A 7,625-nucleotide genomic window follows, 5' to 3' on the forward strand; every position below is an offset into this window, starting at 1 on the left:
CCTTCGTGCGCTCGTCCCGTCTGCGCGCAGCAGGAACGTGCCACACTTATCTGATATAGGTGGACTTCTGCCGCTGCTGTCAGCAACTTTAGAAGAGTGTGGAACAAAGAAAGAGGACAAATAAAGGCGCGCAAGGTGGATTTTTGGAAACCCGGTGACGTCCTCTTAGCCAAAAACGCGCATATTCCATAAGAATAGTTAAATAAAATGTGTTCTAGTCTTAAGTCAATCACCAAAACTGGTCTAAACTCCGTGGATTTACTTGATCAACGTGTGGTTGTGAGCAGACAAAAGCATCCCGTCGGTGCGCCACCTCCAAATGGATGAAAAACAAGACAGACGTCAGCTCTTCCTCTTAAATATCCAACATGTGAGCTCTTGTTTTGGAGTTCCTATGTGCGGATCTTCATATTCTTATTATTAAAGCACCGCCCCCGTTGCTGCCTCCTTTGACTTGTTTTTCCTCCAGGTCCCTCCCCTCAAAGAACTGCTCCTCCAGATTTGCTCCTGCTGCGCGCGCCGTGCGCCACAGCCTCAAACTTCTTCTTGTTCCTTCTTGGTCATTCTAACTCCACTCGTGCATAGACGTTCACATTTATTATTTAGGAGGTGGCAGCCGCCTGAATCTAAATATAGCCCCCCCAGCTGAGACGTCACCACTCTAGTCAAAAAGCTGTTTCCATCACAATGCAGCAGATCAAACTCTGCTTCTCACTTCTGTTTTACTGCACAGGAATCACGTTGTTTCCTCATTATGCCTGTCTTAGAACAATTCTTGGTTTACGCATTTGACCTATTTAGTGCAGTAAAACCATAAAATTCACTTTTACACTGCTACAGTTGCCGAGAAACAACACACCATGCAGTTAAAAAACAGGACGTTTACTTTTCTGCTTCTTTATAACATTTTCAACACAAAATCCCAATATTTTTGCATCTAGGAGGGGATTTGTCTGACTGTTTGTGTAGTTGAAGGTCACACCGTTGTCATTTTTGGAATAATTTCATAATCCAGTGTTCTCATGTTCTGTCAAACCTTGGAGGAGATCATAAAAACAAATCTGTTTCTCTCAATGCTTGAGAAAGCACAAAAACTCAATAACATGACAGTACAGTCAAAGAACCAGCCTGTTTGTTTTTCCTTTTCAAGAGGATCTGTTTTATTTGACACTTGACTCCAGATTCTCCACTACATCCTCTGTGTTTGTGTGTTAGTGTTCTTCTTGGCTCCTCCTACAGCTATAACACTCAGCTCTTCATCCTATTTGTCTCTACTTCCTGGCATCTAATATCTTATTTTTCTGAAATCCCTGTTTATGCCAAGAACTTACAGTTTGTCCCTCGTTGGTTGCCATCTACAAAAGTAGAAAGCCCCAAAGTGAATTCCAACACCACTCAATCTAAAATACCTCTGAGTTCAGAGAAATCAGAGCTGCTAATCCAAAAGGTTAACGTGAGCGTCTTCATGACCAAAAGTTCCCTGTAGCATCTGAGGTTGTAACTCTATATATTAGTGATTTCACTTTTTCCACCTCATGAAGCTACTTTTGTTTTTAGTCCCAGTTATAGTTACCTTTATGGCCTTCAGTTTGAATTGAAAAAGGAAATTAACTAAAGTCAGTTGATCAAGGAATACACCAGTGAGACAACTTGAAGACTAACTCCAGTGAAAATTGTGTTTTAACATGTTCTAGTGCCATTTTTCTGATAATAGAGAGCAAATATAAAGAAAATTAAGCTTAAAGTGGATTTTCTGGGTATTTCTTTAGTCAAATTGTTGTAAATGAAGAGGAAATGAAAAATTCAGTTTGAAAAAGATTGGATTTGTGTCGTAGATGGGGTCCCACCAGGCACATATATGGGCTGCCCCTCCATGGGATGCAGGCATAGACATATATTAGTCTAGTTTTTAGAGGAACTTGTCACCAATCGGGAGTCAGCTTCAAAGTCCACACCAGAAAGCGTCTCGGAAGAAACTGTCAATCAAATGTTCGAAGCATCTGATTGGTCAATTTATAACTTGAATAACTAGTAATTAAGAAAAGATCTTTAAAAATGTAGTTTTTTAAAGAAGGTGTTAAGAAGTATGCATCAGAGTAAGAATGGTGACTCTGACGATTAAAATAACTGTCGATTTTTCAATGGAAGTCTTTAGGATTTTGGCTTCTTGGAACCAGCGGGTACTTCCTATTTGGAACACACTCTTGCATATTTTCACTAACTCCAAATCCATTTGATTCTCAAAAATACAGTCTTTCTTATAAATTGACAGTATTTTTGTTTGTTTTTACTTATTCTACTAAACTTAATTTGTCCCACCAATCGTTATTATTTCTTCAGAAAAGCTTGTGAAGCAGGAAGGGGTAGGAGTTGTGCTGACTCTGCTCAGTCACAGTAAAAGCTGGAGGAAATTGGTCACTCTGCGTTGACGTTTTGCTGGCAGTGTCCCAGCTCAAGAAGAACATCCGTGTTTGGCTCATGTGGCAGATCAGTGGGAGACGAGTTTCTGAAAAACTGTGTACATCTGTGGTCTTTACTGCCAACTTGTAAAAATGACAAAACTGCAGCAGCTGTCCTTCCAGCTCCTCCCTTCTGAGGTCAACACAGTGAATCATCCCACGGTTTGCACATTTAGCTCAAAACATGACAGGATGACAAACGGGGTTGTAGTTTTTATATGTTCATCTATAAACGTAGTCTGGTGGTGGAGTTTAAATCAATAATATGACATTAAATCTGTTTTTTTTCAGACTTTCAAGCAAAAACACTTAAAAAGATGAATTACAGCTACAAAAAGAAGCAAAAATCACATTAAATGCCAAGTTTTCTTAATTTTTTTCACTCAATTATATAGTTTATTAGTAATTTTTGCACTCAAAACTGGACGAAAAACAGATCCTAGAAAAATTGAGGTATCAAGGAATTCTTGGTTGTGTAAGCAATAATGTTTTGTACATAAATATGAATGCAAAATGGGAAAATTGTGATAAAATAAATAAAGGACAAATGCATCGATAAACTTCTAAAGGGTGAAATATCAAAGTGAAACACAATCGGTTGCAGATCTGATAAATAAATGCATATAAAATGCTTAGAAGATGCCAAAATGACAAGAAATAATAATAAAAATGACGATGGGAGGCTGAACAGCATCAGAAAACGCTGTTTTTGGAACATAAAATTACAATAAAACCAAAGGGATGAGTATAAGTTAATGCAAAAAATAACTTTAAAAAAGAAAAATAATCAAATAATGTGGCAAAAGCAGCAGCTTTGAGTTTAACTCTTGAATCTTTTACATTAAAAAAACAAGATATCTTGTGATTTCCATGTTAACAGTCTTTTCTTTTCTCACAATTGTCTGATTATCAGAATCACAAAGAATCGTTTCCTGCTTTTGTTTAGATTATATTAGATCAAACTCAAACAGGTTCCTAATGTTTTTAGTTGATGAGGGCACGTGTGATTTATCAATTGACCTTTATTGTTCTTTTTATTTCAATACAGTTAATGTCTATTTCTGTGTGTGCTAAAGACAATCATGATAATCTTTTGTACCACTTGATTAAAAGCCTCTGCTCATTGAACCCTTGATAAAACAGTTTTGCCTTTAAAGGTTGGGAAATATCAGTTTGTGTAATTTAATTGCCCCCCCTTAAATATTCTTAAACCTCCCCTAAATAATTTAGGGATTTTTGCTTTTTTTTTTTTTTACTTATTCAATTATTTTTACATAAATCGCAGAAAATACAGTATAGGGACACATTTATATAAGTTTGAATAAATAATAATATAAACCTGTCAAAATATGCTCATAAATCTGTTGGCCTCATTCACTTTACAGTGTTAAGGTAGCGCCAGTGCCTCGTTATCCAATCTGTCCCAGTTGTTCACAGGGAACACACACTTAAGGACACTGTTGTTGTATTGAGAAGTTACCAGGAGCTAGTAAACAGTGATATGTTGCACAAGTAATAGGAACTGCAAATGCACCGTGTTTGTTCATATTGTGTGCACTTCTTGGGGGCTAAGCCCCCCCTGTTCTTATACCCTAGTGACGCCCCTGATTTGGAAAGGAAATCAAAGATTTGGAAAAACTGAAGAAAGTCCACATTTTTTAAACATTCAGCAAGTTGAAATATATTTTTAGTAATAATTTGATTATTTTTAGATTGTTTAAAAAGATGTAAAACCAAATTAAAATGTGAACTATGTGAATATTGAGCACTTTAGCTTGTTTTTTTCTTCTTCTTGTGTAGTTTTATGGTGGATGGTGCATTACCGCCCCCTACTGGTATGGAGTGTGGGTCATAATGAATTTATTACTCAACCTACAGATTTAATTCTCTACCCTTACACTTTTGTGATTGTTTTTGTCTTCCTCAAGAGTAAATCACAAACTTTTAAATACTAGTGTCACATAAAAGTTAATTCCTTTCTTTTCATTATGTTTTTGAACAGAGAACAAGTCTGCATCCCATCCACACATGCTCTATTGTTTCATCCTCATTAAAAAATAATCACATTTACCATTAATATGTTTTCCAATTTTTTAAATATTATAAGTCTGGTTTTTCAGTTCTGTTCTTAATTTTTTCCATGTCCTTTTTGCTGTTTTCTTTTGTCTTGTCTTGATTTCTGTCGATGGTTCTCTGTGTATTTAAGTGTCTGCTTTGCAGCTGTTCAATGTCATCTTTTTAAATTATTTGTGGATTTTTGTCACATTTATGTTTCCTTATTAAGTGTTTGAGCTTCTGACACCAAACCTGGTCTGCATTTTTGGCCCTTACTAGCTCCTGACTTCTACATCCAATTATTAAAATCTGAAAGAACAAAAAGGGCTGTGATGATTCAAAAGCTGTTAGAAATGTGATGATTTTAATCTACCACCTCTAAACTCAACACTTTTACTAACAAACTGTTATTTGTTGTGCTGACTGACCTCTTCTCATAACTCTGGCCTTCAAATGGTTAATATGTAGTTTTCTAATTCACATTTCCAATATAAAAGTGAAAGTCATATTTAAATAATAATTTCAAAAGCACATGTCATCTACACTATAGGGTCTCAAAGGATGACTCAGAGCTTTTGTAGTCATTTACATTCCTATCAGTGAATAGCTTGTGCTAGGTTTAAATGTGTGTGCCTTTTTGATTAGCTTACTGAACCATTTGAGCAAAAAGATAAGGGTAAAAAAAAGCCATCTGTTGCAGCCTGATGGGCATGGACAAGAGAACAGTAGAAGAGTTCCAAAAAACTAAAATATGAATCATGTTGGAGTTCAGTGTTTGGAGTTGGGGAGCTCAGAGAACAGGTTTGGTTTCTGTTCTTCTATTTAGCCCTTCGCTTTATGGCTGAAGACCAAGCAAAAAAAAAAAATGAACTACTTTTGTTACCAAAAAGTAATTTTTAAATCATTTTTCCAAGAATATAATTTGAATAAATGGAGTGCTAAAACATAATGTTATTAACTTTTGGCCAGATAAAAGTCACACCATGATACACAAGAACTGCTTCCTAAAAAGATCAGTGTTTTCTCAGTTTTTCATCATCCTTTTTTTATCACAAGAAAGTTTCAAAAAATTTTGATCATTTTGAAACAATCTAGACCTTTTTTAATAATATTTTTTTAAGAAACACACATATTTCAAGGAATATAGTCCAAATGGTTAAAGGGAAATCAAACATGTCGGTCGGTGCTAAAAAGCTGCAGTTTGAACCTTAGCAGCCCGACCTGAGTCAGCTGCAAGTGGGGGGGTTATCATTGTGGTTAAGCTGACAGTCGGTCTTTTTTCAGATTGCATCAGTCATTTCTGCACAGCAGGACATTCACTAACAGCCTGCACACATAAAAACACATTTTCTCTTTATTATAAGCTAGATTTTAAAGAATCTGACTTTCTGAGCTTCCTTTAAAGGCTGATTCTATCACAACAAGCCCTTTCATCATTGATCTCTAAGCTCCTCAAGCATCAACTACACTCAATCTGCCTCTTCATGTGCTGCAAAGATTGACACAATAATGTGCAACACATCAAAGAATCCGCTTTATGGGGATACACACGGCCCCAGGGTCTGACAGGTAACAGATCACGCACCGAATAAAGCAGAGATTCTGCAGCTTTCAATGATTAATCCCACTTTTTCTGGTTATTTGCTGCTCAGTGGCTGGAAAACGGGGACAAAAACACACATGTGGGGATAATGGCTGTCCTGACAAGCAGGCCAAAGACCAAGAAATGTCATTTCGATTCTAACACAGAATAAAAGTGGAGACTTGCTGAATTCAAGACCCTCAAAGTACAATTCAACATCATTTAAAAACCTTGGAATCAGTTCCAAAGCTTTTGTAAAGTAGTCTCTAATATCTAAAAGTATTTCACCGAATAAAAGCAAACTTTGGAGTTTGCCAGCATATTTGGATCATGGGAGCTGACGAGAAACGTTTTAATGGATCTGAACTGTCAGAATCACACTTCTGATAAATTGCAGAAAAAGCCAATTTATCAGAAAGATCAAAGGAGAGATTATACCAGATTAATTTTTAAAAATGACATCCCTGGATTCATTCTGAGGAAATGAAATCACGTTGGATTGTAAATTTTAGTAACCTGTGATGGCTCATGGACTGATACCAGAAGTTTGAAGCTTAATTGGACTAATGAGCAAATTTGAACTGAGCTTCTTTGTTTTTTAGTTCTTCACATTTGTCTTTTGGAAGGCCTGTGCTAGCTACCCAAAACTGTAATACATTATAGATTACTGTAAAATAACAATATGACTGTACTTCTATCAACACATTTAAGAAAAACTAACAAATCTCCCTTGATGTTGCTGGAGCCTATCCCAACCACTGTGAGGCAAAGGTTTAATACACCTAGAATGAGACAAACAACAACACACATGCTTACATCCACACTCAGAGACAGCTTAGATCCACCAGTTGACCTGTTTTTTGACTCTGGAAGGAAGCTGGAGCTCCTCACATAAACAGGGAGAACACGGCAAATTCACATGTAAAGAACCAGCTAACCTTCTCATTATGAGATAAGAGTGCAAACCACAACATCACATGTGTCACATGACATCTACATGACTGTCTTTGTAATACTTGTGGGAGTAGAGAATAATGTCTGTCAAAATGAATGTACTAAGAAGCACTTCACTCTTTTCTTGTATTCATTCTTTATCTTCTGTGAATAACATCTATTCTGCTACAACAGTCAAGTGTCCCAGCTTGGGATGAAGAAAGTATTACTATTCTGTGAAAAAGCAGGACTAGGAAAACTTATTGGAAAAACAAAAGTTAAAAAAAAGTGTTTGGGTCCATGCAGTCTAACAGAAAAATTAGCCTGTAACTAAAGAAAAAATGAATTTGAAAAGTTAAAAGTGACAGAAAACAAGCATTTGTGGCATTTTTTTAAACCTTCTTCAACACAATTTGCTGCTCAAAACAGAGACCTGTTTGGCAGCTTTAATTCAAAAAGGTAATATGATACTCAAAATTCATTTGTAGTTCCTACATTGGTGCAGTAACACATTACATGCTAGTTTAATATATTACTTTACAAGATCTAATATCACAAATTTACAAAAAATACACATTTAAATGGTCAAAATTACC

Source organism: Oryzias melastigma, linkage group LG18, assembly GCF_002922805.2.
Source record: "Oryzias melastigma strain HK-1 linkage group LG18, ASM292280v2, whole genome shotgun sequence".
Lineage (NCBI taxonomy): Eukaryota > Metazoa > Chordata > Actinopteri > Beloniformes > Adrianichthyidae > Oryzias > Oryzias melastigma.